The 27252-nt window shown below is 42.0% G+C and overlaps 1 protein-coding gene across 3 annotated transcripts in view; it reads left to right on the top strand.

Annotated features, from left to right (window-relative positions):
- The window catches only part of LOC110379459 (uncharacterized protein), a 290441-nt gene that overhangs the window by 26888 nt on the left and 236301 nt on the right, over positions 1 to 27252 (top strand). The window contains exon 1 of one of the 3 annotated variants that reach the window (XM_064034736.1): positions 19959 to 20102. The exons of the other annotated variants lie outside the window; for them this stretch is intronic. The gene's annotated coding sequence lies outside the window, so the exon portion shown is untranslated. Of the gene's footprint in view, positions 1 to 19958; positions 20103 to 27252 lie in introns of those variants that run through there. 3 annotated transcript variants of the gene reach the window in all.

Here is a 27252-nt window from a genome sequence, read left to right as displayed (position 1 = left end):
GTTTAAGTAAACTGACTCCAAAAAAATAAGTTCGGCCTGATAAAATAAATGTAAAAACATTATGGGGACCCTTTTCCTGCACTAGCGTGGAAAATTGTCTATTGCATGCCTCTAAACAGTGCGATAAGAGTGTATTGAGAAACACATTCTTCTTCTTCTTTCTCCTGCCCTGTTCCCAATTTTACTTGGCGTCGGCGCAATATGTCATTGTCTTCCATTTTCCCCTGTCACTCGTCATACTGACACTCACGCATGCATTGCAAGCCGGACACATAACTTAATATGGCATCATAATACTTTATTTGGTAATAAGCCTACATTTTATGGCAATCACAGTGACTTATTAAGGCAAAAATAATACATTAATTTGGTCGTCAAGAGTTGGTGATCATTTACTAAATTTGGTGGTCGAATACAATTTAAAGTGAAGTCGTGACTAAAATAGCTGGTACTATTACATTTTTAGACTTTATTTTTCTGGTGTTCAGTAGATATTTCTGGTTGCAAAACTTAGGGTATCAAAGCATTTTATGGTGGTCATTATATTTGTTCCCAATAAAATTGTTGTTGACTGCGATCTGCGGGCCCAGAGGAGGATCGAGGACACTAGGGTCTATCCTGTCGTAAGGATAGGTAGCGTCGAGGTACGCACGAACTGCTGGAACAAGTGAGAGAGACATCTTTAGACAGACTGAAGCAATCCTATGTATGTTCCTCCGTTTAGGCGTTCTAAGTTTTAACCTTATTCAGACCTATCTCCCTAGGAAGACAGGTCTGAATAAGGTTCAAACACATTCACAGAGAACCGATGATAAAAATGGTCTGGAACCACAGCGAGCTGGTTTTCATAGTAGGTATAAGTTCCTGTACTCTTAAACAGTACTTACCTGTTAATGGGTGTTGGCCTTCTCCACGCAGAACATTCCAGGCTGTATGCTAAGCGTGCGGGTTTTTGCTGAAGTAGTCCAGCACTCGTTCTTCAAGGTCACCAGCGATCCGTGGCCTCCCGGTAGCAGCTTGATGCGGTCGAAACTGTCCATTGTCAAGTAAGCGGCTGGTACAACCCCAGGATTGTTTGGACTTGTCGCTGGTTACCACCATTCACGGTACCGGTACTTCCACCTGTTATAACATAACAAACTATTACTTATGGCTAAATACTCTCGACTGGAATATGTACACGAGTTATTTACCTAAGTATTTTCACGAATATGTAAACGGCATATTTATGTACTTTACTTTTTTGCGAGAGCGCACGAAAATCGCGAGTCGGCACACCCTTCTAGCGCGACTTGTAACGGGCGACTAACTAAGGGCGCGACGCGACGAAGGGCAGCGCGTCGGCAAGTGTAGTGTAGGCGTCACCGCGGCGCCCAACCGCGAGCTAGGAACGTCGATCTGAGATCGATTTATCGATAAATCGATTTTTCGGGCCAAGAAATTTTTTTAAATTGATGTGCAGTACTGGATCGATTCGTTGGATCGATTTATCAAACTCTATGTATCACCACGTTTACTCAATAGCCAAATGATGTACCTATATCTATATCGTAGAATTGGTACCTACAAATTGCACATGAAAAGTTCGTAGATATATTTATTATCATCCTTTTTTTTGGAGATAAAATAATGGATAAGTAAAATTAATGAAAACGAGTATTTTGAAAAATTATGTAATAGTTTTGACGCTTTTTGGTTTTCGTATTTTTTACACTAGTAAGTAATAAAACATGATGTCAATATAATTTAGATCGTTTTTAATTTTTAATGCAGTATATTTGTAAATGTGACTAGTTGACTACCTACGTAGAGCATTCTTACTGGCATACTGGCAGCATTCATAGGCTGTGGGTGCTATTTTCTTGATATATGTATTAAAATATGTACTTTAGTATATATGTACTTTAGTATATATGTACATACTTCAGTTTTATTACGTATTTCATTTAATAAAAATTGAAAGAAATTACTTTTTTTCACAATATTAGTTTTTTTTATTTCGAGTGCCTACGTAAATAGTAATTTGAACATTATTTTTTTACATCTCATAGAAAGTTTTAGTGGTCATAAGTGCAACTGCCTAGCAGAGGGTGTCGGGTTCGATTCTCGGGACGGGCCGAAATCGCTCTGGTTCTAGAAACTTTCACAAAGCAGCCAGAGTTTGTAAGTTGTCGGTGTTACATCCGTGCCTGGGAGACACTTAAAGCCGGCGTCCCCGAATGCTACTCAGGTGGATTTGAGAAAACTGACACTAGAGCTGGTTAGGTGATTAAACCTGCACTTTACAACAATAATACCAATCTCATCTTTTCCAATTTATCAAGGTGATTTAAAGTGGATTTTATTTTAAATAAAAACTTGCTTTGAGTCCAACAAGGCGTGATTAACTCGACGGCGTCGGCTTTATATAAGGCATCAGGTATTAATTTTCAGGTACTCTCGGTCCCGGCGGTAAACCTGCTGAAAGGCAGACACCTCGCCTCGGGAAACAGCTGACAGATTAAAATGTTAACGTCACATTTTTATTTCGAACTTACAATATTTTAATTCGCATTTAAGTCTGAAAAGTATTTTAAATTTTAAATCCTTTGGTTTTCTGAAGGCAATTTTAACATGCAATTATAGAGTGTCTTTTTCAACACTTCGAAAAAAGGTACCTAGCTTTTAGCTTTCAAATGCAAGGTTATTTAAAAAGTTAAAAAAATATGATAATGGATGGCAATCTATTACTACAAAACCCAAGGGATCGAGAACTCGTTAAAAGTTTTAAAAGTATTCTACAGTAGGATCTATCATCCGATTAGAAAAAATAATTCACCATTTATTCGAGGAATATGATTGCCCGGAGACTTCCTACAAGTGAATGAATTTTAAATCATTATCTGACATCGGGGAAGGCTAGGTCTTATCAGGGTGCGCGGAATAGTTGTTGCTGTGCTATCAGTATACCTTTTTTGTTAGTGGGAGATGATCGGCTGACCTCTGGCGCTGTGGGTGCAGCGTGAGTGAGTGTCAGACTCTTAAACCCACCATGTACCTTCTGAAGCCCTTTATGTACTCGGCCGACTTTGGCCCTGGTGGGCCTTGCCGGATCTGCTAAATCTATTTTATTTTATTTATTGGAAAACAAACAATTGTGCAATAAAATCTTATACCTATTGTATTTATTTATTTTAATAGTTTTTGGCTCGAGAAAACGACAACCAGTCACAGTTGTACCTCATATACAATATCAGCACGTCATAATAAGTAAAAGGCTATGCAGATGATTTTATTATGATATTAGGACAAACTACCGCACAAAACAGACTATTAACTTGTTTCTATCATACTCTTGTTTTTAATCCCAAAGCTCCGAGTTACGAAACTACATCTCTTAAAGTTCAGTTCAGTTTGACAGTAAACTACGGTAACAGTTTACAAAGAACTTGAACCAAGTTTGTCGCCAGTGATTTCACTTGCTTTTTAATTAATTTCCTTGTTGGACTTGCTCTTAACTTAATCAAAAAGTTAAGTGAATGCTTCATTGATATTAAAAGGTACCATTTCGAGGTGGTCCGATGGTTTGTTTGGGTTAATAAATCTGGGGCACGATTCCGCTATTTTACTTAAGCGACATAGGATTCACATCCGACCGAGATTCAATCCCGACTCGTATTCTACTCGTACTCGAAGCGTATGTGGCATACCGCTATTTTTTCTTTGAAATAAACTTGTTTATCCTTTTCTGGCATTCAATAATGAATCATTTTGTCTGCAATTAATGATTTATGATTGTAGAGCAAACTACCGTTTAAGCCAAAATCACCAAAATAGCAGACCAAGCGCAAACCAATCGAATGTCGTTGGAATACGATTGGTCTTATATTAGTAGCAGAATGCCCGATATCATTATATAATCTGTGCCGATATGGTTAAAACTGCTATTGTGATTCAATTTGGACGTTATTAACTTAGGAGAATCGGGCCCCTGTATGAAGATGAATGGTAATACGCACATTACAAAGATATTACAGGTATTTAGGCGGTATCAGACCGACTAAAAATTTTGGTTGTTCTCAAGAATTTCTTTAAAAAAATATACCTACCATGGGATCAACTGTCGGCCTACTGATTAGTTTGCAGAGTAAATAAATAAATACATTTATATTGATTTCTGAAACTTACGCGAATATTAGATTAGATATATAAATAAAATCCGTAAAAGTAGTTTTATTTAAATAATATGTTTTTATTTCTTGCTTTTTGGTTTCATGTCTTTGAAGAAAGAAAAAAAGATTGCTGTTTAATGCTACGTTCACACGCGCGCCGCGCAGCCCGGCGGGCTGCCTGGCGGGCTGCGCGGCGTGCAGCCCGTCGCGGGCAGGCGGACATTCAAGCTGTTCACACGCGCGCCGTCGTGTCACTCAGTGCAAGAATGGCGAGCAGCGAGGATCTCGGTGTTGTTGCTGTCATAGCCTTTGGCTTAACTTATTTTTATTGGAAAAAGAATCAAAATGATGAACGACGTTAACCATTCCGCCATGTTGTAATCTCCGATCGTAGCGACTTTCTTAGAACGTTTAATCGTCACGAAAGCGCAGGAGAGACTGACTGACTGCCCGCGCGCGTGTAAACAGTCGCCGGGCGCCCGCACATTCATCCTTTGAACTTTGCCAAAAAACCGACACTCGACCGGTTCGCGGCATTCACGGGCACGGGCGCGTTCACGGGCTCGGGCGTACCGTTTACACGCTCGTGAACGTGACTGTGCCCGTTGAATGTCGATTTGAACGCGCGCGTGTGAACGTACCATGAGCTTGCATGCATCCGCATCCCTAGTTCCTTCCATTTCCCTCTCCTAGTTCCTAAAACTGCCACTAGCCAAGCGAGACGTGGCGCCACCGTCAATACAAAAAACTTTCGCGCGAGTGCCAAAAACGCGAGGCCGGCCGCCATTACCCGCCGTAAAACTTATCAAAAAACTATGTCTAAACTGCAATAAACTTTTCAAAAACTTTTCAAACCATAATGAACCTGTGTAACAGTGATCTGTGTACTGTGTGAATGGATCAAGCAGCAGCAACCGGCGGAATTTCGTAAGTACCTACTTACTTAGTTCTATTTCCCATCGGTCCTGTGTGCAGCTTTCCATAAACTCGAAAGAAAATCTCGCCCAGACTAACAACCTGGAGAGATCTGTAAAAATAATGGTCTAGGGCTTACGGCTAACGAAGCGCCGTTCAAGTCACACCAATTGCTATGAAGCTTAGCTTACCCGCTGCACTGCAAACAGTTGATCAGATGGATGGCAAAATATTAAATTTATTAAATTAAATACCTAAATTCCATTCAATTATCTGATCGTTCTTATGTACTTATCAAGAGCCCGATCAAACTGACACGGCCGACAAAAAAATCTTCAGTGTACTCTTAGAGAAATAATTCAAATTGTGTTTTTAGTGCAGTAAAACAATGTATAGGTACCTAGTAAGTAAAATATTTGAGTGCACTTTAAGGAAAACTGCGCAGTATTGCTAGCAACATTCCTTTTTACATCAAATTACGTTTAGCCTTTGCCTGGCCTTTGTACTGCGAGCAATTTTTTGCACATTTACAAAGGAAATTCTTTTGATGCAGCTTTCTTGAGAGCAAAAGGCTTTGCAACGCTTTCTGCTTGTGTATAATGATTTAATCACATTCCATTGCTTTTGTTTCGATGAAAATATTCGAATTGAGAACCTCTTCCTTTGGGATGTCGGTTAACAATAGAATCGGGCTACAAATCAATATCCCTACTAATATTATACATGCGAAAGTAACTTTCCCCTGTCTGTCTGTTACGCTTTCACATTTAAACCACCGAACTGATTTTAATAAAATTTGGTACAGAGATAGAATTGATCTTGAGAAAGAACATTGGATAGTTTTTATCCCGGACTTTTGATGAGTTCTCATGGAAACGCGATAGGTATAAGCGAACTCGACGCGGGCAAAGCCGCGGGCGGAAGCTGGTAATGTATATGCTGAATAATACTTGGACACTTATTCATCAAATACATTATGTAAATAAATATAGGTATACCTACTTACTTACTTATAATAAATAAGACGCTGGATGCAGGTCGCTTCCAACAGGTATCTGTGGAGGTCTAAGGGGGAGGCCTATGTTCAGCAGTGGACGTCCTATGGCAGAGATGATGATTATGATGATGATGATATTGTTAAGGTAGAATTCCGTGCATCGCGATCGATCGCAGCCGCGTGCGGCCTACGACTGTCGTCAATCGCTCGCGACAATAGTCAAACTGAAAACGTATGGCACCGCCACCGCCGCCGAAACCCTCGACAGACGCGTGCGGCCGACGAAAGGCGTGAGCCGCGCGCGCGAAACAATCGTCAACACTCGTACTCATCACACAAATATTGACCATACCGGGAATCAAACCCAGGACCTTTTTATAGTCCCACTGCTAGGCACACTGCTAGGCATCGTATTCTCTCACACGGAGAAGGATTGAGCGTTAATCACCATATGTAGTCCAGGTTTCCTCAAGATGTTTTTCATAACCTTTTTATTAGCCATTGGTGTCTAAGATATAGTTAAAAAGTACATACAAACTTAGAAAAGTTTCATTGGTGGCCTGACCTGGAATCGAGCCCACACACTTATACATGAGAGGTTAGTGCTTTACCCACTAGGCTACTACGACTTTTTTACCTAATGTAAAATGTAATGTAATGTTTGTAAGTACCTAGTGGTATATTTGTTAAAATATCAATCTACGTATTACCAGGAGACCATAGCTCTGAGTTGTTATGTTTTAACATAATCCCCGCTTAGAGGAAATATTGCTGAAAGTACTCAGAATTTTTAACTAACTTACACAAGCTTAACATAACATGCACGGAGTATTTAAAATTTAATACTCTTCATAGGTATTGATCGTGTGCCTATCTCAAAATAATAAAGTATTTTTGGACAAACAATTGGTCAGAACGTCTATGTATAGGTACTATAAGTACTAACTATTTTCCAACGGTTTCACCGAACCCCGGGAACTTCTTCCCGGATAACCTTTAACCTATATTTAGCCTAGCATAAGGTGAAGATTAAAAAAAATCTGTTCTGTAGTTTTCAACCCTAGGGGGTACAAACAACGCCGGTGGGGGACTGGACGCCATAGCTTCCCAGACCCCCTCCACTCAGGCGAGGTCGGAGTGCCGCTAGGCCTTTTAGTGGGTATACCGGGAACGTTTGTACCGGGATGCCCCACATACCGCTCTCCCGTCCCCCGATAGGAAGGGCATGCGCGACAAAAAAAAGGGGTACAAAAAAACAAATCACTTGCATTATCTGCCTAGCTTTTTCCTATCTATCTTAGTATTGGCTTCTAATCTAAACAGATGCAGCTGAGCTCTTACCTGTTAAGTACACATCGAGCAATTGCCTATCTGACCTCCTCAACCCAGTTACCCGGGCAACCCGATACCCCTTGGTAAGATTGGTTGTCAAGGTTCTATAAAACTATCACGGTGTAGGTATGTACTTCGATTATGTCTGTAACTATTGTATCGTTGGGTTTATGGTCAAATTAGCTTTGAAATATATGTAGGTACTTACCTAGGTACTTACCTTATTTTGAAAACGATCCTACGTTCGTTGTCAAGGTCAACTCTGTAAGAAATTTTATTAAAATCAGTTCAGTGGTTTGGAAGTGAAAGCGTAACAGACAGACAGAGTTACTTTAGCAACTAAAACATCTTTGGCAGTCGTTACGGCTTGTCAGAAGCCAGTAAGTCTGACAATAGTCTTACTAAGGGTTGCCCGGGTAATTGGGTTGAAGAGGTCAGATAGGCAGTCGCTTCTTGTTTAAGCGGCTCCCAACATAGTTGGGAAAAGGCTGGGCAGATGATCATGCCAATGACTTCGTCTGCCGAAATACGATAGTACCTGCCTGTGTTACCAAAGGTCCATGATATCATATTAAAGCTTCATCATACTGATAAACTACATTTAATAAAAAAACTGGCCAAGTGTGAGTCGGACTCGCGCACGAAGGATTCCGTACCAGAGCAAAAATGAGCAAAAAATCACGATTGTTGTATGGGAACCCCTCAAAATATTTATTTTATTCTAGTTTTCAGTAGGTATTTGTTGTTATAACAGCAACAGAAATACATAATCCGTGAAAATAATGAAAACTCTAACTATCACGGTTCATGAGATACAGCCTGGTGAGATGGACGGACGGAAGGACAGAGGAGCGAAAATAACAGGGTCCTTTCCACCTTTGGGTACGGAACCCTAAAACGGTTATTATTTAACGCTCACATAATAATATGAAATGCGTCAGTATGAAGCAGAGCATCTGCATCAGCCGAGACGATATATATTATTAAAATGAAGAGAAAACTATAATCTCCTGTGGGATTAGCTCGGACCTCGACAACTTTATATTAAATAACACAATGAAAGTCTTTCATATAAAAATGTTATTATACCGCAGAGGCTTCAGCATAAATAGTCACTTTGTTAAATATGAATAAAATATTTACTAACATAATTATGCGTAATAATAGGTAATGGTACACAAGGACGTTTTCGACCACGACGGCCATATAGTGAGATTAGCCAGCTGCGCAGTACATATAATGGTGCTCGAGTGTATCAATCAGCAACCAGTTTATAAAACTCAAAAAGCGATTTCGGCCCGACCCGTGAATCGAACCCGAGACCTCATGCACAGCAGTCGCACTTGCTACCACTAGACTAATGAAGCAGTCATAGATTACCTTCTTCTTCTTCGTTCGTGTCGATGACATGTCTTATAGTGAGACTACACTTTGTCAGCCCAATATGTCGCCACAGCGAGAGCACGGCCGGATGCGCTCATGAGGTCCTGCCGCGAGCAAGTTTTAGGGCACTGTCTTACTCCGCGGGCGAATATGCATGTCCCGTGTGGAGTTGTTCCGCTCACGCCGGGCAGGTGGATGTAGCACTGAACGAAACGTGCCGCATTATAACTGGCTGCCTCAAGCCGACCCCGGTACAGATGCTGTACCCACTGGCCGGCATTGCCCCACCAGATGTTCGCAGAAGCGTGGCTTCTGGCATCGAGAGAGCCATAGATTACCTAGTAAAAACAAACTCATAACAAACATACTCACACAAAGACAATACACTCGTCATCTGACACCCTACGTGAATAAAACCCTAAGGTATTCCAATTTAAGTGTAAAATGAGAAAAATGCATTTGTTACTGTAAATTGTAAGATTTCTACGTAAAATAAACGCTCGCCTGAGAAGCTCTAGAAAACACAATTCATATGAAATGTAAACTAATGAACCTGGGTTGTGTTACAACAATTTATTTTGTTAAATCGTCTCAAGTGACGATCTAACAGTTCAGACAACATGTAATGGTAGTTCAACTTATTATTCAAACTAGCTTTTGCCCGCGACTTCGTTCGCGTGGAATAGTGACTTCTGGCAGATTTTTGGTTTAACCAATAGTCCTATGTCCTTTCTCAAGTTAAAAGCTATCAGCCTTACTTATAAAAATCAACTAATCATCTTCTAAGCATTGTTTTACCTAATTACTACTTAAAGCATTAAGTAGTGATTAATTTATTTACACCTATAAACGTTGCTTAAGCATGTCTTAAGTAATGAACAGATAATGACATAAAAACATACTAATTTCTCAACACTACCGGAATGTTTGTAGCTTAAAAAAATATTTGTCATCAAAACTGTTATCGCCACCCGAAGATAGTAGTCGGCGGCGGGGACAGTCTCCCCAATTGATGCGACGTGAAGAAGATGTTAAAGCGCCGGTTACGCCGCACCCCGCGCACCCTGCCTGTGCGCTGAAGAACTTGACACGAAGTCACACAGATACGCCTTCTCGGGATCAGGATTTCAGGAATAAAACACGAGCATTTCTTGGTTCCAACAGTCCGGACGCGTCGTGTTGCTTCAACGGAGGCTCGATGATGACTGACTGTGTGGGCGCCGCGGCCCGCCTTTTATTGAGCGGGTCGTGGGCCCGCGTTGAAACAACACTAGCGCTCGGTTGTGGGCGGTTTTTATTTGTCATACATAGGTAAATTCTTATATTACAATGTATTTATTCTAGTTACAATTCCAATTTTAATTATAATTAGTTTCTAATACGTATACATTACGTTATATATTATTCCCATAAGAACCTACCTAGTTTTCTATGCTAAGTCTCTTAGTAGGATCACCATTTTCTAGGCTAGACCTAATCTAGGAAGCCTAAGTGGTGATCCTAACCTTTGGCCTTGGAGACTTAGCACATGGCTGTGATCCGTATGTACCAACCACCCTTTGACCCATTCATGGTCACGAGGTTGTGTCCTGGCTCTCTGGCGCTGACACCCCTCGGCGTTTTACCCTAGGGTGGTGGTACTCACCGGATTCCCTAACCCTGCTCATCACGTCCCATGGTGAAGAGCAGGTCGCCTATTCCTGTAACTAAGCCGCCTTTTCACCACTAGCAGCAGCGGGGCGAGGCCCTTCAAAGCATGCTGCAGGCGACTTAGTTCTAGGTATCCTAAACATTGACTAAATAAAACCACCCCAATATAATATGTTTATTTTCCAACATTATTTACAAATATAAGACATCTTAACTTATTGTTAAGGTACACATTAAACTTAAACAACATAACACTTATACGTACATAAATCACAGTAAAACATGGCACATAATAATTAAATAATAACATCTTATCTTAATCTAAACATAATATTACTACATAAAACAAGTAAACAAGACACTTAAAGTTACGAAATATTTACAATTCAAGGAAGGAAACCGGTGCGCGCCTAACTGTGGATGGCTCTGCCTGCCACTACTTGAGACCCCCGTGTCCGAGGGTCTATGTTTCGCTCGCCGCGCGTAGTCCGTCGCCGACAGTCTCCCCCTCGTGCGTAGCACCGTCCTCCTGGCTCGGCGACTCTCCCGGCGCCTCCACCAGCACCACCAGACGCGTAGCAGGCCGTCGTAGCACGCCGCCCTTGGTCGTCACGTCCACGATGCGCGTTCTGCCGTCTGGACCAGGATACACGGCCGCGACCTTGCCGCGCGGCCAAGTACACCGTGGAAGAGTGCCGTCGACAATGAGCACTACGTCGCCCACGCGCAGATCTGTAGCGCAGGCTCTCCCGCTGATCTTCCTCGGTAGCAGCGTGGGTAGGTACTCCCGCAACCACCTTTGCCAAAAGTGGTCGGCAAGGCGTTGCGTAGTACGCCAGGTGTGGCGTCCCACTAGCTCGCTGTCTGTGAAGCTCCCGATGCGTGCTCCACCACAAGAGCGCCCGATGAGGAAATGGTTTGGTGTCAGCGCCTCTTCTTGCCAATCCGCGGCCAAGTGAGTGAGTGGCCGCGAATTGACGACGTGCTCTGCTTCCAAGAGGAGGGTAAGTAGGACCTCCTCTTTGGGATGTCGTTCCTTCAGTGTGGCGTCTAGCGCTGCCTTGATCGAGCGCACTAAACGCTCCCATGCTCCCCCCATGTGAGGAGCGCCAGGTGGGATGAATTTCCATTGTAGACCCAGCTTGGCGGCCTCGTCGGTGATGTCAGGCTGCAGTGCAGCCATCGTGTCTTGCAGCTCCTTGTTGGCCCCCACGAAGTTGGTGCCGTTATCACTATAGATAACGCGGGGCATGCCGCGTCGCGCCGCGAAGCGTCGCAACGCCAGGATCATGCTGTCTGTTGACAGCGATGACACCAGCTCCATGTGCACGGCCCTTGTGGTGAGGCACGTGAAGAGTGCGCCCCATCGTTTTTCGGTGCGTCGGCCCACGGTGATCACCATGGGGCCGAAGTAATCGACGCCGGTGCACGTGAAGGGTGGCACCCATGCGCCAGCCTCTCCGCAGGTAGGTTGCCCGTTGGTAGCGCGTGTGGCTGCGCTCTCCGCAGCTTGCACCACTGGCAGTGGTGCTGCACAGCACGCAGCGCTGCCCGTAGCCCGAGGATCCAGTAGTGTTGCCTTAGCTCGTTCATCACCGTGGCGTGATTCGCGTGATTGAACCGGTGATGGTAATGCGCCACGATGAGGCGCGCCACCTGGTGGCGCCCGTCGAGCACCAGTGGACGCCTGTATGCAAGGCTGACGCCTTGCACAGCGTCGATGCGGCCGCGCAGCTTGATGACGCCGTCCTCGAGCACCACGTCAAGGCGACGCAGCTGGCTGCCTCGCTCCAGCTGATGCTGCAGCCGGAGGTTGCGCAGGTCGTCTGCGAAGCTGTCGTGCTGGCTGCGCGCCAGCAGTAGCAGCTCCGCCCGTCGCAGCAGCTCTGCGTCGAGTGGCACAAAGCGCGTGCTAGGCGCCTGTGCGGTGGGTGGCGCCCGGGTAGGCGCCCGCTTCGGGCCCGCCTTGCGCCAGGCGGGGTCGTGGCAGGCGTGCACATGCACGCGTCGTCGGCACAGTTGCGTGAATTGCAGCACGCGCGCTGTCGCGCGCAGCAAGCGCGTCCAGGCGCTGAAGCGCGCCGGGTCGGGTGTTGTGTGCACGACGCTCTGCACCGTTGCTACCGCGTCGACTGCTCTCTCTTCGCCGGTCGGCTCGGTCTTAAATGACCGCCTGGCCGGCCATTTGTCCTCGCTATAGGCAAGGAAGTCGGGACCTGTGAACCAACGGTGATTAGCATTGAAGTGTTCGGGGACGTCGCGCGTCGCGTCGTCGGCGGGGTTAAGTGTGGTCGGCACCCAGCGCCACTCTTGTGGGCGCGTTGATTCTTCAATTTCGGCCAGCCGATGAGCAACGAACGTCTTAAACGTCCGCGGGTCCGTCTTTATCCATGACAATACGACGCTGGAGTCCGTCCAGTAGACCTTTCGCTCGACTTGCAAATCTAGTTCCTCTTCTACCGAGCGCGCCAACCTGCTCCCAAGTAGTGCCGCCTGCAGTTCTAGTCTCGGTACCGACACGGGTTTCAACGGTGTGACTCTGACTTTAGCTGCCACCAGCCGCGTGTGGTTTCTGCCGTCTGCAGTACTGGTCCGCCAATACACTGCAGCTGCATACGCCTGCTCACTTGCATCTGTGAACGTATGCAGCTCCCCTTCTGTGCAGTGTGGCGCCAGGCACCTAGGAATCTGTAAGTCCTGTAGAACCTTCACGTCTTGCAGGTACTTTCTCCAGGCAACGTCCTCTCGATTCTCGATCTGCTGGTCCCATGACACTCCGCTGCGCCATATGTCTTGTAGTAGTTTTTTTCCCTGTATTAAAACAGGAGACGCTAATCCTAATGGGTCAAAAGTCGACATTACTGCGCTGGTTACCTCTCTCTTAGTGGGCGTGCGTATGCCCGACGCTATGTCCTGCGGTGTGTTGCGCAGGTTAGCCCTAAAACCTAATTTGTCTGTATTTGTAAACCAGCGCAGACCCAGCGTCTTCTCTTCCTTCTCACCCAGGTCCACTTCCGTTTTTACAGCGCTGTTCGTGTCGATTAACTCATGCAGGAGCCCCGGTTTATTAGACGCCCACCCACGCAATTCAAAACAAGCCTTCTTGTGTATCATATTTACTTGCGACGTCACACTTATGAACTCTGTTTCTGAATGAAAACTGTGTAAATAGTCGTCCATATAATGATTGTTTATTATTGCCTCAGCCGCGGCGGGGTATTCTGTAGCGTGTTCTAATGCGTTTTTGTTTTTCACATATATCGCTGTGCTTGGCGACGACGTCGCCCCGAATATGACCGAAGTCATTCTATATTGAGTGGGCGTTACCTCTCTATTGTCGCCTCGCCATAAGAAGCGTAGACTGTCGCGGTCCTTTTCCCTTATTTTTATTTGTAAAAACATTTCCTTAATATCGGCCGCGACAGCGTACGGTCCGCGTCTGAATTTCAATAAAACACCGAATAGCGATTTTAATAAGTCCGGGCCCGGCAACAATGCATCATTTAGGCTAACGCCACGCGACCTGGCGGCTGCGTCGAAAACTATTCTTATTTTCTTTTTTACCGGGTGCGTCACCGCGAAATGAGGTAAGTACCACTGCTTATCATTTTTTATCTCATCAGCGCATGTCGGCGCCTTTTCTGCGTAACCGTTTGTTATGAGGTGGTCGATTTGAGCAGAGTATTCTTTCTTTAAATGACTATCTTTATCTAGTTTGCGCTCTACATTTTTCAATCTATTAAAAGCAGATGCGTAACTTTCTGGCATACACTTGACGTCGCGTTTCCACAATAGGCCGGCCTCAAACCGCCCGTCTTCTAGTCTTGTGCACGTACTTTCCAATATGTCAGTGGCCTGTGCCTCTATATCTGTGGACGGCCGCCTAGGCGTCACGCCTAATGATTCTATATCGAAGTGACGTTTAATTGTCTCGTGCATTTCTTCATCTTTATTAACTAAATGTGATATCGTGTTAATGAAGTTTACCGGGCGTGCTGCGCCCGCGTCGGTTCCGTGTAGCACCCAGCCTAGGTTAGTACGCGACGCCACTGGTTCACCCGGCTGACCTCGCCTGACCTCTCGAGTTACTATGAGGTGCCAATTGTCTTGGCCAATTAGGAGCCGTGGTGACTCGGGTGTATAACATAATTCATGTACAAGTTTGCTCAAATGTTTACATGCACTAATTCTATTTTTATCAATATACTGCGGCGCCAGCTTTAAATTATCCATGGTTCTAACGCGCTCTAGAAGTCGTTTCGTATTTTGGTGAACGCCTCGAATTTTAACATTTAATTTTTCAGATTCTAAATGCCTTATTAATCGACCGCCTACTGTTTCTATTAATAATTCCTCCTTTTCGCCGTTAGCGCCTATCTCTGTCGCCACCTCGGCATCTAACAGTGAGACGGTAGAGCCTTCATCTAATAAAGCCATTATCTTTTTAGAACCCGTACGCCCATATATTTCAACCGGAATCATCTTTAAATATGCGCGTGTAGTGCACATAGTGTGCACAGGTGCGACCACGTTAGTTGAAATTTCCTTGACTTTCTCGTCGTGCGCACCTTTATTATCACTGTGAAGTAACTTGTGATGCCAACGTTTACATATTCGACACGGCGGCTTCCTGCATGAGCTTTTTCTATGTCTGTCTTTCAGACACTTGAAACATATGTTCGACTTTTTGACAGCTTCCCAGCGGTCATCGACCGACATCTTTAGAAAGTTGCGACACTCGTGCAGCGCGTGATCATTATCAGTGTTATTGCAAAGTGGACATACCTGGTTCCTTTTCGTGTTCCTGTTATCACTGCAATCCATGTGGTTTGTGCACTGACGTTGCACTCGGTTATCACTGCAATCCATGTGGTTTGTGCACTGTCGTTGCACTCGGCGAACACTGACATTTTCACTATTGGCGAACGCACCGCACTTGTCCGCTTCTTTGTTCAAGAACTCACTGATCATTGTCAAGTCGGAAAGTTCACTGCAGTCCGCACCTTCATGGTAATCGTACCATCGAAACTTTAACACTGTGGGCAACTTGTCAACAATCTGTTTTACCATTTCGGGCGAGCACAAATACTGTGGCCTTTTCAGACCTTTTATTGCCGCAACACTATTGTTTACTTGGCTCGCAAACACACATATGTCCCGCGGGTTATCACTAATTCGTTGTAACGCACGCACTTTTTCTAACTCCGCGAGCACCAGCGCCTCCGGGCGGCCGAATCTCCTCTTGAGCGCGAGGATGACGTCACCTGGTGCCGCCTCGGAGTACAGTAGACTCTTGATGGAGTCCCGGGCTGCCCCTCGTATAGCGCGTCGTAGGCGCGCCATATTCTGTGCCTCGTTGAATAGGGGCGCCGTATCTTCGTAGACAACCCGGAAGGCCGTCCACTCGCTGCTGCTGCCGTCGAACATCGGTAGTTCGTGAAGATACTTTGGCGGTGCCGTTGCTGCGCCGCTCCTCCCGAAGGCGTCCCTTAGGGCGGCGGCGAGCGTCTGCACCTCCATCGACGCGCTTCCCGATGCGGCCTCTTCCTTGGCCGTGACTTGCTGCACCTTCTTGGCCGGTCGTTCCGGGCTTTTCCGCCGCGCCTCTTCTCTGGCGCCGTCGTTAAGGACTGAGGTCTGGATCCAATCCTGGACCTGGGCGGTCTTCTCTTCGTTGTCTACTTCCAAATCTGAGTCGTCATCTTCACACTGTGCGAGTTCTAGGCGCACGCGGGCTAGTTTAGTCGCCGCCTGGGCAGCTTCCAGCTCCAGACGCGCGAGTTCTTCCCTTGCTTCTAGTTCGCGGCGCCTTGCTGCTGAACTCGTTGACTTGACGCTTCTTGGCCGTCGACCTGCGCCCGCCGGCTTCTTCGAGGTGGCCTCTTCCTCCCCGACTTCCGGCGTTTGGTGTGGCGCCTTCTTGGCAGTCGCTTTTTTCTGACGCGACGCTGCCGTTGTCACGGTCGTATCCGTGGTGGCCGTAGTCTCCGTCAACGTTGTCGCTGATGTTTCTTCCGTTCCCGTTGTACCGGTGGACGCCGTCGCGGACGACGCCTCTTCCGACGTCGCTCCCCCCGTGGCCGATGAGGGTGCTTCTTCATCTTGACGCGTCGGCGGCCGCACTGGCACGCTCTTTTGCGACCTGGTAACTGGCATGTTAAGTTCTTCGATTGCAGGATCCGGCTCGAAGGACCAGCTGTTATCGCCACCCGAAGATAGTAGTCGGCGGCGGGGACAGTCTCCCCAATTGATGCGACGTGAAGAAGATGTTAAAGCGCCGGTTACGCCGCACCCCGCGCACCCTGCCTGTGCGCTGAAGAACTTGACACGAAGTCACACAGATACGCCTTCTCGGGATCAGGATTTCAGGAATAAAACACGAGCATTTCTTGGTTCCAACAGTCCGGACGCGTCGTGTTGCTTCAACGGAGGCTCGATGATGACTGACTGTGTGGGCGCCGCGGCCCGCCTTTTATTGAGCGGGTCGTGGGCCCGCGTTGAAACAACACTAGCGCTCGGTTGTGGGCGGTTTTTATTTGTCATACATAGGTAAATTCTTATATTACAATGTATTTATTCTAGTTACAATTCCAATTTTAATTATAATTAGTTTCTAATACGTATACATTACGTTATATATTATTCCCATAAGAACCTACCTAGTTTTCTATGCTAAGTCTCTTAGTAGGATCACCATTTTCTAGGCTAGACCTAATCTAGGAAGCCTAAGTGGTGATCCTAACCGCCTTGGAGACTTAGCACATGGCTGTGATCCGTATGTACCAACCACCCTTTGACCCATTCATGGTCACGAGGTTGTGTCCTGGCTCTCTGGCGCTGACACCCCTCGGCGTTTTACCCTAGGGTGGTGGTACTCACCGGATTCCCTAACCCTGCTCATCACGTCCCATGGTGAAGAGCAGGTCGCCTATTCCTGTAACTAAGCCGCCTTTTCACCACTAGCAGCAGCGGGGCGAGGCCCTTCAAAGCATGCTGCAGGCGACTTAGTTCTAGGTATCCTAAACATTGACTAAATAAAACCACCCCAATATAATATGTTTATTTTCCAACATTATTTACAAATATAAGACATCTTAACTTATTGTTAAGGTACACATTAAACTTAAACAACATAACACTTATACGTACATAAATCACAGTAAAACATGGCACATAATAATTAAATAATAACATCTTATCTTAATCTAAACATAATATTACTACATAAAACAAGTAAACAAGACACTTAAAGTTACGAAATATTTACAATTCAAGGAAGGAAACCGGTGCGCGCCTAACTGTGGATGGCTCTGCCTGCCACTACTTGAGACCCCCGTGTCCGAGGGTCTATGTTTCGCTCGCCGCGCGTAGTCCGTCGCCGACAAAAACGTTGTGTAATGGCAACAATGGCATCCGTAAAATATAAAATTAAAAAGTTGAACTGTCAATAAACCGGAAATGAAAAATCAGCTGGTACGAATCCAGCCATTTTGCTAATTAGCCGGTTAAACAAGGGTGTGAGGCTACTTAATTTGACAGCTCATTTAAGACATTGCTAAGAAAATGGTTTAGTTTAGCCACGTTTATACGTAAGATTTTTTCTTAAACACCCCTTAAGTATAACTTATTATTTAATTCACGTTTATAAGTAAGATTGTATGTCTGTACGTAGCTGCCTGAGTCTGAGCTAAACGTAAAGTTTTTGCTGATGGTCAAAAGTATATTATCAACAGGTTTGCCGCACACATAAAGACAGTCAGAATGCGGCTATCACAAACTCCTATCTTTATTTACATGTATAGGAGTATAATAACTGAATCAATGTCTAAACCCAAAAATATTTATTCAAATTAGGATGATAAATCAGCACTTTTTGAACGTCAAAAACAAAAACAAAAGACAGCCTCCAAAAAGCCCGCCATTCACCACTTCCTATGTGTTTTTGCTGGGAAGAAGAAGTGGCGCAACGAACTCCCCAGAAACTCCTGTCTAGAATACGTAGGTACTTCTCACTTTCTGAGGTTAGCCAGGCTGACAGAAAGAGGCTTAGTATATGTTTCTTGGCATACTGCCACCGCATACCGCAATTTGAAGAAACTTTTTACCAAACTAAGTTTCAAGCACAGTTCGGCAGTATTTTCAACTTTAATCGTGCCACTAAAGATCGCATTTCGGGGAAGAATTCGAATTTAATGAATTGTTTTGTAGTCCCGAAGAAACTATGTTTAACACCCGGATTCAAAGACTAATAAAAGTTCCACCTATCTTTAAAATGCTTAATTACGTCAACTGGTTCAGCCTGTTTAGCGTGAAAGCATAATCAAAATTGCCTCATTCGTATAACGATGGCAAAAACGGGATAAAAGCTAATACTAAACTCACATACATACATCTAAAAACACAACACCTCTTCGGTCATAGTTGATAAAAAGGCATGCTAAACAAATGTCAAAAAAACGTAGTATACCTACTTAAGTATAGTTTCCTTAAGCCATTCAGCTGTATATGCAATGTCTAGTTTTATGGGTGCAATAAATCATAGCTAGTTAATAAGTAATATTAATAATCCTATGAAGCTATCGAACACTCATCACTTGCCATATATGTAAGTAAATAGGATTTGCTTAGCCAATGCGATAGACATGTACCAAGTGGCCATTTAAAAACTATAAAACCATAATTCTTGTATTATAAATAGGAGCTTCGTCATATAAGATATCACTCATTATGTTGACTGAATATCATGTTCTTTGAAAGTGGCTTGCATTTTTGATACTAATCATAGTTCCTGTAAGAGAACACTAAAGTTTGTTTGGGCTCATAAATCAGAATGAAGATGAATGATAGTACGCACATTACAAATATTGGGCATTTAGCCGGTATCAGATGGACTGAAAACTTTAATCAAGATATTCCTTTAAAAAAATGGCTTTACAAGGGATCAACTGTCGGCCGACTCTGCTTACCTTTTCGATGTGATTTGTGAATTTTGTGATCTATATATTTTTTTTTCATTTCTAAACAGCGATTTTCCTTTAAATTAGGATTTAGAATTCGGACGCTTAGCCTGATTATAGACCTGATTATTGACCGAAGATGTGAGTTACAAATTCTTTACCGAATAAAATAATTTAGATTACATTATTTTTCACTCATATTATGTACCTGTAACCAATTGCCGACGGCCGCGAAAAACCTCAAAGTTCCGATCCCTTTATTTGATGCTCTACTGACATACTTAAATAATAAAGAGTTGAAATGGAAATAATTCAAAACATTTTTACCTAAAAAGTGCAATATTATGTAATTTTATGTACCTTATAATTATCGTAATAAAGTAAGTTATGTAGAAGTTGCAGATGCATCTGTATTGGATGTACACCGATTGCAGAGGTGAGGGCTAGTGGTGCACTGGTCGCCTCTATCTCAGAGGTGACCTATGTTGCTGTTTCACGCGTACGAAATAGGCGGGGTTGAGCACACAGGTACGTCTTGTCCGTGTGTGTGTGACGCAGCGGCGCACGCGCGACGCAACAGTTTGGTGTCGCCGCGCCCCGCTGCGTTATCGCGCGTTCACCGCCGCTCGGGCCAGACGTCTGTGCCTCCGGCCTAACGCGAACTCGGTAATCCCGCGCGATATTCTCTCCCGTAGTTTTTTCTCTCCGTAGTTTAAGGTATGTACCGTCATAATTTTTTTTCTAATTTTTTTCGGATTTTTTCTTACTTATTTTGTAATTTTCGGGTGCCGACGGAAACGGTGGTGACTTTAATGTTTTAGGCGTAACGTCGATTTGAATTTAAGATTCTGCGGTTTAGTTTGAGGCGAAGTTCACGGATACTCGTGCCTACTTTGTTTTCGGATCCTTTGAATTGAAAACAGGCGTTATAATCGATTCAGAGATAGAGTGTGAATTTGAAAATAAAATTGCGGTGGTTTGGTCAAAGTTGTTAGAACAATTTACGTGTTTCGTGGATGTTTGTAAGTATGTTCTGTTTATAAGGAGTTTGCAGATTTTTCTTTTTTGTAAAATATATGAAACAAAGACAAAATGTAGTATAGCTCTATAAAGGACTATATTGTCTCCTGAAAGAGATTAATCAACTTCAGAAATGAGTTAAAGACTTTTAACATTGATATAAACTGTGAGAATTATCTGAAAACAGTTGAAATTTTCTTTTACAGTCATGAAAATTTTATTCAAGCCTTCTAATGTTTCAGTATCAATTAAAACATCATTTTAATCTAGATTTGTATCCAAAATATCACAACAGAGTAAATAAATTGATAGAAACCGCGAAAGGCTGTCAATCTTGAGTCAGTAGGCTCATCAGTCGGATAGTCAAACTTAACCAATGAATAGCGGTTAATTGCCAGTTAGGGCACTTAACTAGCAGATTGTTTGCACCCCGAGTTAACTGTGAGACCGACTGATTGAACTCACAATTACGTAGGAGATTGACGCGCAAAATTGATTAGATTTCATTAATTTTACTTTGGGACTGTATTTAATGGCGTCCATTTACGTGAAATGGGTTTAGTTCGGGTTCAACTTATTAATTTGTTTTGTTTTCGCATAGTAACGGGGATTTGTTAACTATCTGTTGCTTTTATGTGACTGTAGTTTGTCTTATTTGACAGGAGTTTTTGTACGGCGGGAATAGTTGTGTGAAACTTGTGTTTTGATGCTAGTTCCCGCGGACTTACAGGCGTTGGTTGCTGGTTACAACGGCTTCACTCGCGAGGGAAATACTTGCCGCACTCGGATAAAAAGTAGCCAATATGTTATTCTGATATATGGGCTATATTTCTGAAAAGATTCATCAAAATTAAATGGGTAGTTTTGCGTGAAAGAGGTACAATCATTCTTTCGTCCGTACATATAAACTTTTGCGTTTATGACACTATTATTACTGAGTGGGAGGTCAATTTAAAGACATTACATTACTGTGATCTCTGCCGCCGAGGTTTTAACTTAAACTCATGTTTGATCACGTTTTAAAGTAAATTGCCTGATTAGTTTTAGGTTCTTTGTGACGTATAACGTTATATTTAATTCTACAAACAGGCTGTGAAAAAATACAGGTTTTAACTGTAACTTAAGAGATTTCCTAAGAAGTTTTACAGCTTTTAAAATATAATTTACTAGGATAACAGCAGCACCTGTTGTGTATGATTTTATGATCTCCCGCAAAATACGCTAGGTAGCTAGCAACATGCTTACACAAAAAACAATCTTCTTTATTACCTAGCAACATTAACTGACATTTTATTCAATTTCCAATAAAAGCGACGCACACCCTTTTCCCACTCATTCTAAGTTACGGCCCATAAATGAAATACCGATACTTGTGGCAGCTGACTAATAACTGATCGTAAAACGGAACGCGAACTTGTTCGCAGATAAAACTTGCTATAACACTCTATTAGCACTTTATAGCGAATACTAGCGTCTACTCAATTTGTATGTTTTATTGTGTGTTTCGTATAACGGGTATAGTCTTATCTAGTTTATTAATGAAGAAGTGTAGCGTCAAAGTTTTGGTCGCGCGAGTCAATTTATCATAAGGCAACGCTTAGCGCGGTTGTCGTTCTTGCCCGTTCTTCTCCATATGAAGCTAGTTTTGCAACTAGAATCGGGTCGAAGATGCGTGACTGTCTTTGTCAATTCCTCCGTGTTTCGGAAGGCACAATATTTTTTAGGATCCTGGCTGTTAATTGTACGTCTCTATCTTTCTTTAGTGGAAAGTTTACTAAAGTCACAAGTAGGTGAAGCTTTCTAGAATTCATTTGTTAGATCAGAGTCTTTGTATAGAATACAAAGACTATGAAATATTATGAAGCTGAAGAGTTTCTTTAAATTTAAAAGATTTTTTCAGTGTTAGAAAAGCTCTTACTAAGCTACCAGGCTACTTTTTATCCGGGTGCATTTTGTAGTTCTCACGGAAGCTAATATGACATAATAACGTTACCTGATAACTGAATGTCGGTTATTTGATCAGCAGGTATAAACGTAATATGTATAATACAGCTACACTATTACTTTGAGTTATCAAACCTAAATAACAATGCTTACTCTTGAATGAATTCTAACTTTGAGATAATTCTGCTTACATAATATTATGTTTAGCGATATCTTAATAATGATTTTTATTTACATAGATATTTACAATACATATTTACAATAAAAATCAAAAACTATCCTAGTAAAACAAACAACTAAAAAGCGTCAAAAAATTCGTCCCCATCGCTGATGATGATTGAAACTTACATGATTGTAAGATTAACTTAGAATTTAGTAAACATTTTGTGAATTGAGAATACAGAATGATTTATTATTAACTTAAGTATATTTATATATTTATTTCTTTAGTAAATAGACTGATAGTACAAATGAAAGTTAATGAAGTTAAAATTAATATTGATTTTGCTTAAAGTTAGAGGAAACTGAGTTTGTAAGGCACAAAAAAATACGTTCGGGAACTGGAAGCTAGTTTATTTACTTAACTGAAATTGATGATAAACGTGAAAGAAATTATGAAATCTAAGTTTTGGCTTATCAGGAAAACAGTGAAGTTATACCTTACCTTTTTAGTGGTTCCGTACCCAAAGGGTGAAACGGGACTAAGTATTGTTTTCGCTCCTCTGTCCGTCCGTCCACCCGTCTGTCACCGGGCTGTATCTCATGAACTGTGATAGTTAGAGAGCTGAAATTTTCACAGATGATGTATTTCTGTTGACGCTATACTGAAAACGAGAATTAAATAAATATTTTGGAGGCTCCCATACAAATACAACAAACGTGATTTTATTGCCCGTTTTATAAATAATGGCACGGAGCCCTATACGTGCGCGAGTCCGACTCGCACTTGGCCGGTTTTTTACTATGATACGAGCTTTCGCCAGCCGCTTAGCCCGCCTCGAGTCGGAACTTTTCCGCGCACCAGGATACCGAGTAGCCTTTTAAATTGTTGAAATCAATTATTGGTCTAGTAGCATTTATTAAGTTTGAAAGAGCTGAAGAGTTTAAAATTGTTTGAATACGCTATTGAAGCAAACACTATTCAGTTTTAAAATTTAGTATACTTAGATAAAACCCTAGGCTTTTGAAAATATTTCAAATATTAGGTAAGTGAACAAAATCGCAGTATGTTAAGAGTATACTGATATTTATATTTTAAACTACCAGTTTCTGCTACAAAATTAACTTATCCAATTACATAGAGAAATTAGCTTTTATAAAACATCTAGCCTATTGTAATGGGCCCGGCATTAACTTACAATCACCCTTCCCGCAGTCGAGATGAGACGTGACGTCACAGAAAGTTAAATTGCCATTATTTCGGGACTCCCGGATTATCCTTTCAGTTTTCCTTATAATAATTATAAAGTTAGCTAATGTTAATGCTCCCTGTTTTATTTAGGCCTTTGTTTTAGAATAGAGAAGGTTCTTTTTAATATTCAGTGATTTTTAAGTAGGTTTTATTTGGGTTTAATAAATGACCCGCATTGATTTCGCATAGGTTTAAATGACATGAAAAAACTTCATGGAAATACTTGCAGTAATTTTTGCGTTAAACAGGCGTGGAGACATGCAGATGCCGTAGGACGTTGTTTTTATTAGATGTAGTTTCATTTGTAGTTATATAAGATGTTTTCCATGCATTCGTAGTCGTCCTATTATAGGTCGCGTATCAAACGCTTGCCGCAATCTGTCCGTAGATGGATTTCCGTCGAGTTTTAGTAACGTTAAGCTTAGGTACACCTTTTCAAGATAAGTATATTTTTATATTAGTTTGCCCATCATCCAGCCATGACAGGGATAAAAGTTATATAAGGATAACGCGTTATTGTATGCAAGTAAGTATACGATATACGGCTGTATATCGGAGCAACGGTACCGCCGCAACGGCAAATGTTTGCTTACAATATGATTTAGAGAAAAACACTAACTTTCGGTGAGACTCTGAGCCGTAGGGAAAAGGCTAGACAGATGATGATGGTTTATTATGGCAGGTAGGTATCGAAATTTTTGCATAATTTGAAGTGTAAGCTGGTGTACAAAGTTGAATAGTTTGTTACTTTATACCTGATCGTTGTTATGTGCGTACATTCATCTTCCTACTAATTTATGAGCCCGAACAAACTGTTGGCTGACTAAAAGCTTGCTGTGTGCTCTAAGCTTACTAATTTTTGGGATGTATTATATTAGTTTGACTAACACCTCGCAGGGATAAAAGTTATATTAGGATAACGCGTTATAGTATGCAAGGACACGACTGCATCGGTGCAACGGTAGTGCAGCGACGGTGTTTTCTTACGATATGACTTTACAGTAAAATGCTTCGTGAGGTAGGAAAACACTGGTGCTGGTAGATACTAGACGCAGACTCCAACGCAGAGAAAGGATTGGCGGATGATTATAGTTTTGATATTTTTATGCCTTATTTGACGTTTGGGAGTATCAGAAAAAAAATACTGTGGTGAATATCCACTTATCGAAAAAGCCGCCGGCGGTAATAAATTTCTTAAATAGGTTTACTTGTATTATAAAAAAAAAAAACTATAATCAAGTACTCATCAGTTGTAATTAATGACTACAAATTAACACTTCTGTACAAAAACGAATCAATAATTAACATTTAAACTCACACAAACAAATCATTTACAAAACACCAACAGCACATTGACCGATGTATTTAATCGTATCAGTACACACAGCACTGTTATCTCAAGACAATAGATTCCCTCGGGACAGCTTAAGTAGTGTCGATTGCTACCTCCCCAATGGAGAACGAAATAACTAGCGGAGGTGCCATAACGGAAAATCGCCTAAGAAAGTAGCGCGACAAAATGCGAGTGAGCGGGAGACGAGGAACTCAAACTGCAAACCGTTTATTCAAATTAAGCTGATAAATCAGCACTTTTCGAACGTCAAAAACAAAGGAAAATCATCAAAATACCAACCCTTCACCACTTCCTATGAGTTTTTGCTGGTAAGAAGAAGTGGCGCAACAAACTCCCCAGCAACACATGTCTGTCTATTAGGGTGGAAGAACGTCTTCGCCCTTATACGCCTTCTGACCTGATCATTTTTTTGTTATACCAAAACTGGTTGATAGATGTCTCAAAGTACTCAAACGCCTCGTTAGTTCACTTGTAATTGAACGTTTAGTAATTTCCAAAGTAAAGACGGAAAACTGGGAATAAGCTGACCGTTCAATTTGCAGCAAGATCAAATAAAGCAAGTCCAAGACTGACTGGATGTGTAGCTGTGTGTACGAATTTGACCTAGAAGAAGGCGCGTGACCTACCTGCATTGTGGCATCTTCGTTCATGTTTTCTTGCTCCGTGCCCCCCTCCCACTCTTCGCCTGATAAAAGCCTAAAAGCCTACGGTATCACGGAGTAAGTGACGAGGGTGATACGCTGATGGACAGGGCCACCGTTTTATATGTGTGTAATTCGTGTTAAATACGGTGTGTTTGTAGTTAAATAGTTTTATTTTGAGGATGTGTGATGGTGATAAATTAAATTATATAAATTAAGTTAAATTATATAGATCACTGCATAGTTGGATTGCGAATGAAATGTAGAAGTACGAGTATGGCTTAATTCTTAAAAATTAATGGCCTTACTACAAAAACTTTAAACCCTGTTTTACACTTGTCTAATAAAATTTTGGCTGCAAAATGAACCATATGTCAACGTCATAATTTGTCATTTTTTTAGACAAGGCTTAAACTGACGTTTAAAAGTTTTTGTGGTAAGAAGGTAATAGTTTTATTAACTAAAAACACGCTTGTCATGAATTGTCGTCAGAACTCAGAGCGTGTACAAAATTTAATCGTAATCAAAGACCGGGAAGTGGGTCAAATTAAGATTCCAAGATTTTCTCACATACATAGGTACAAGTGAAGCTAATATAAGCGTGTTAAAATAATGTAGACTTTTTTTGCAATATTAAAAACAAATTACTGTTATTTATCAAGAATATATTTATTAGACAAAAAATGTGTCTAAAGACGGACTTAATAAAATAAAACTAAAGATGATGAAATTCCTTCGCCCGCTTTTTTCATAGGTACCTAATTTAGATAGTACTAACGACAGTTGTCAAAGCATTTTACTGTAACGAAATTGATGAAAGAAAAATTAAATGCCAAACGTACAATAACAACGAAAAAGTTTTTATTTGACATCGCGAACATTGATCATTTAATTTCCCCTAAAAAAATAATTGGAAAAAGTATTTTTGAAGAGACACTTGACAAACGGAAACGGATGCTAATAATTTCATTAATTCTTTCACACAAAGAGAGTGTTGTTTTAAATAAAATACCTACATATTTAATAACTAAAAGGTCAGTTGTTTTTAGAGAGCTTCTTTTGTTAATTTTACAGCTGGTGAAACTTGTAAAAGCTGCCTAGTAGAAGAATAAAATAATATCATTTTGCAGTTTTCTATTTCATGTCATCTATCCCATTATAAAACAATCTTTTTTTTATAAGTTTTTCAATCACAAAAACTTTTCTAGACAATATGAAAAACTATACAAAGTTTATTACAGCACTAGATTGAAAATCAAAGTCTTGATAGCCTATGAAAGTTAGCCTTACATAGATATGTACCTATCAATAAGAATACACACTGGAGACTAAACAGTCGGCCGACATTTCACCCGATAGGCAAACATTTTTTTAAAAGGAATTCTTGGTTTTAATCAAAGTTTTCAGTCGGTCTTATACCTGCTAAAAAAACTATCTTTGTAATGTGCGTACTACCATTCGCCTTTATACTGATTTATGAGCCCAAAACAAAAGTGT

This window comes from Helicoverpa armigera, chromosome 1, assembly GCF_030705265.1.
Source record: "Helicoverpa armigera isolate CAAS_96S chromosome 1, ASM3070526v1, whole genome shotgun sequence".
Lineage (NCBI taxonomy): Eukaryota > Metazoa > Arthropoda > Insecta > Lepidoptera > Noctuidae > Helicoverpa > Helicoverpa armigera.
Note: the sequence above shows the minus strand (reverse complement) of the source record. Positions and strands in the feature narration are given on the sequence as shown.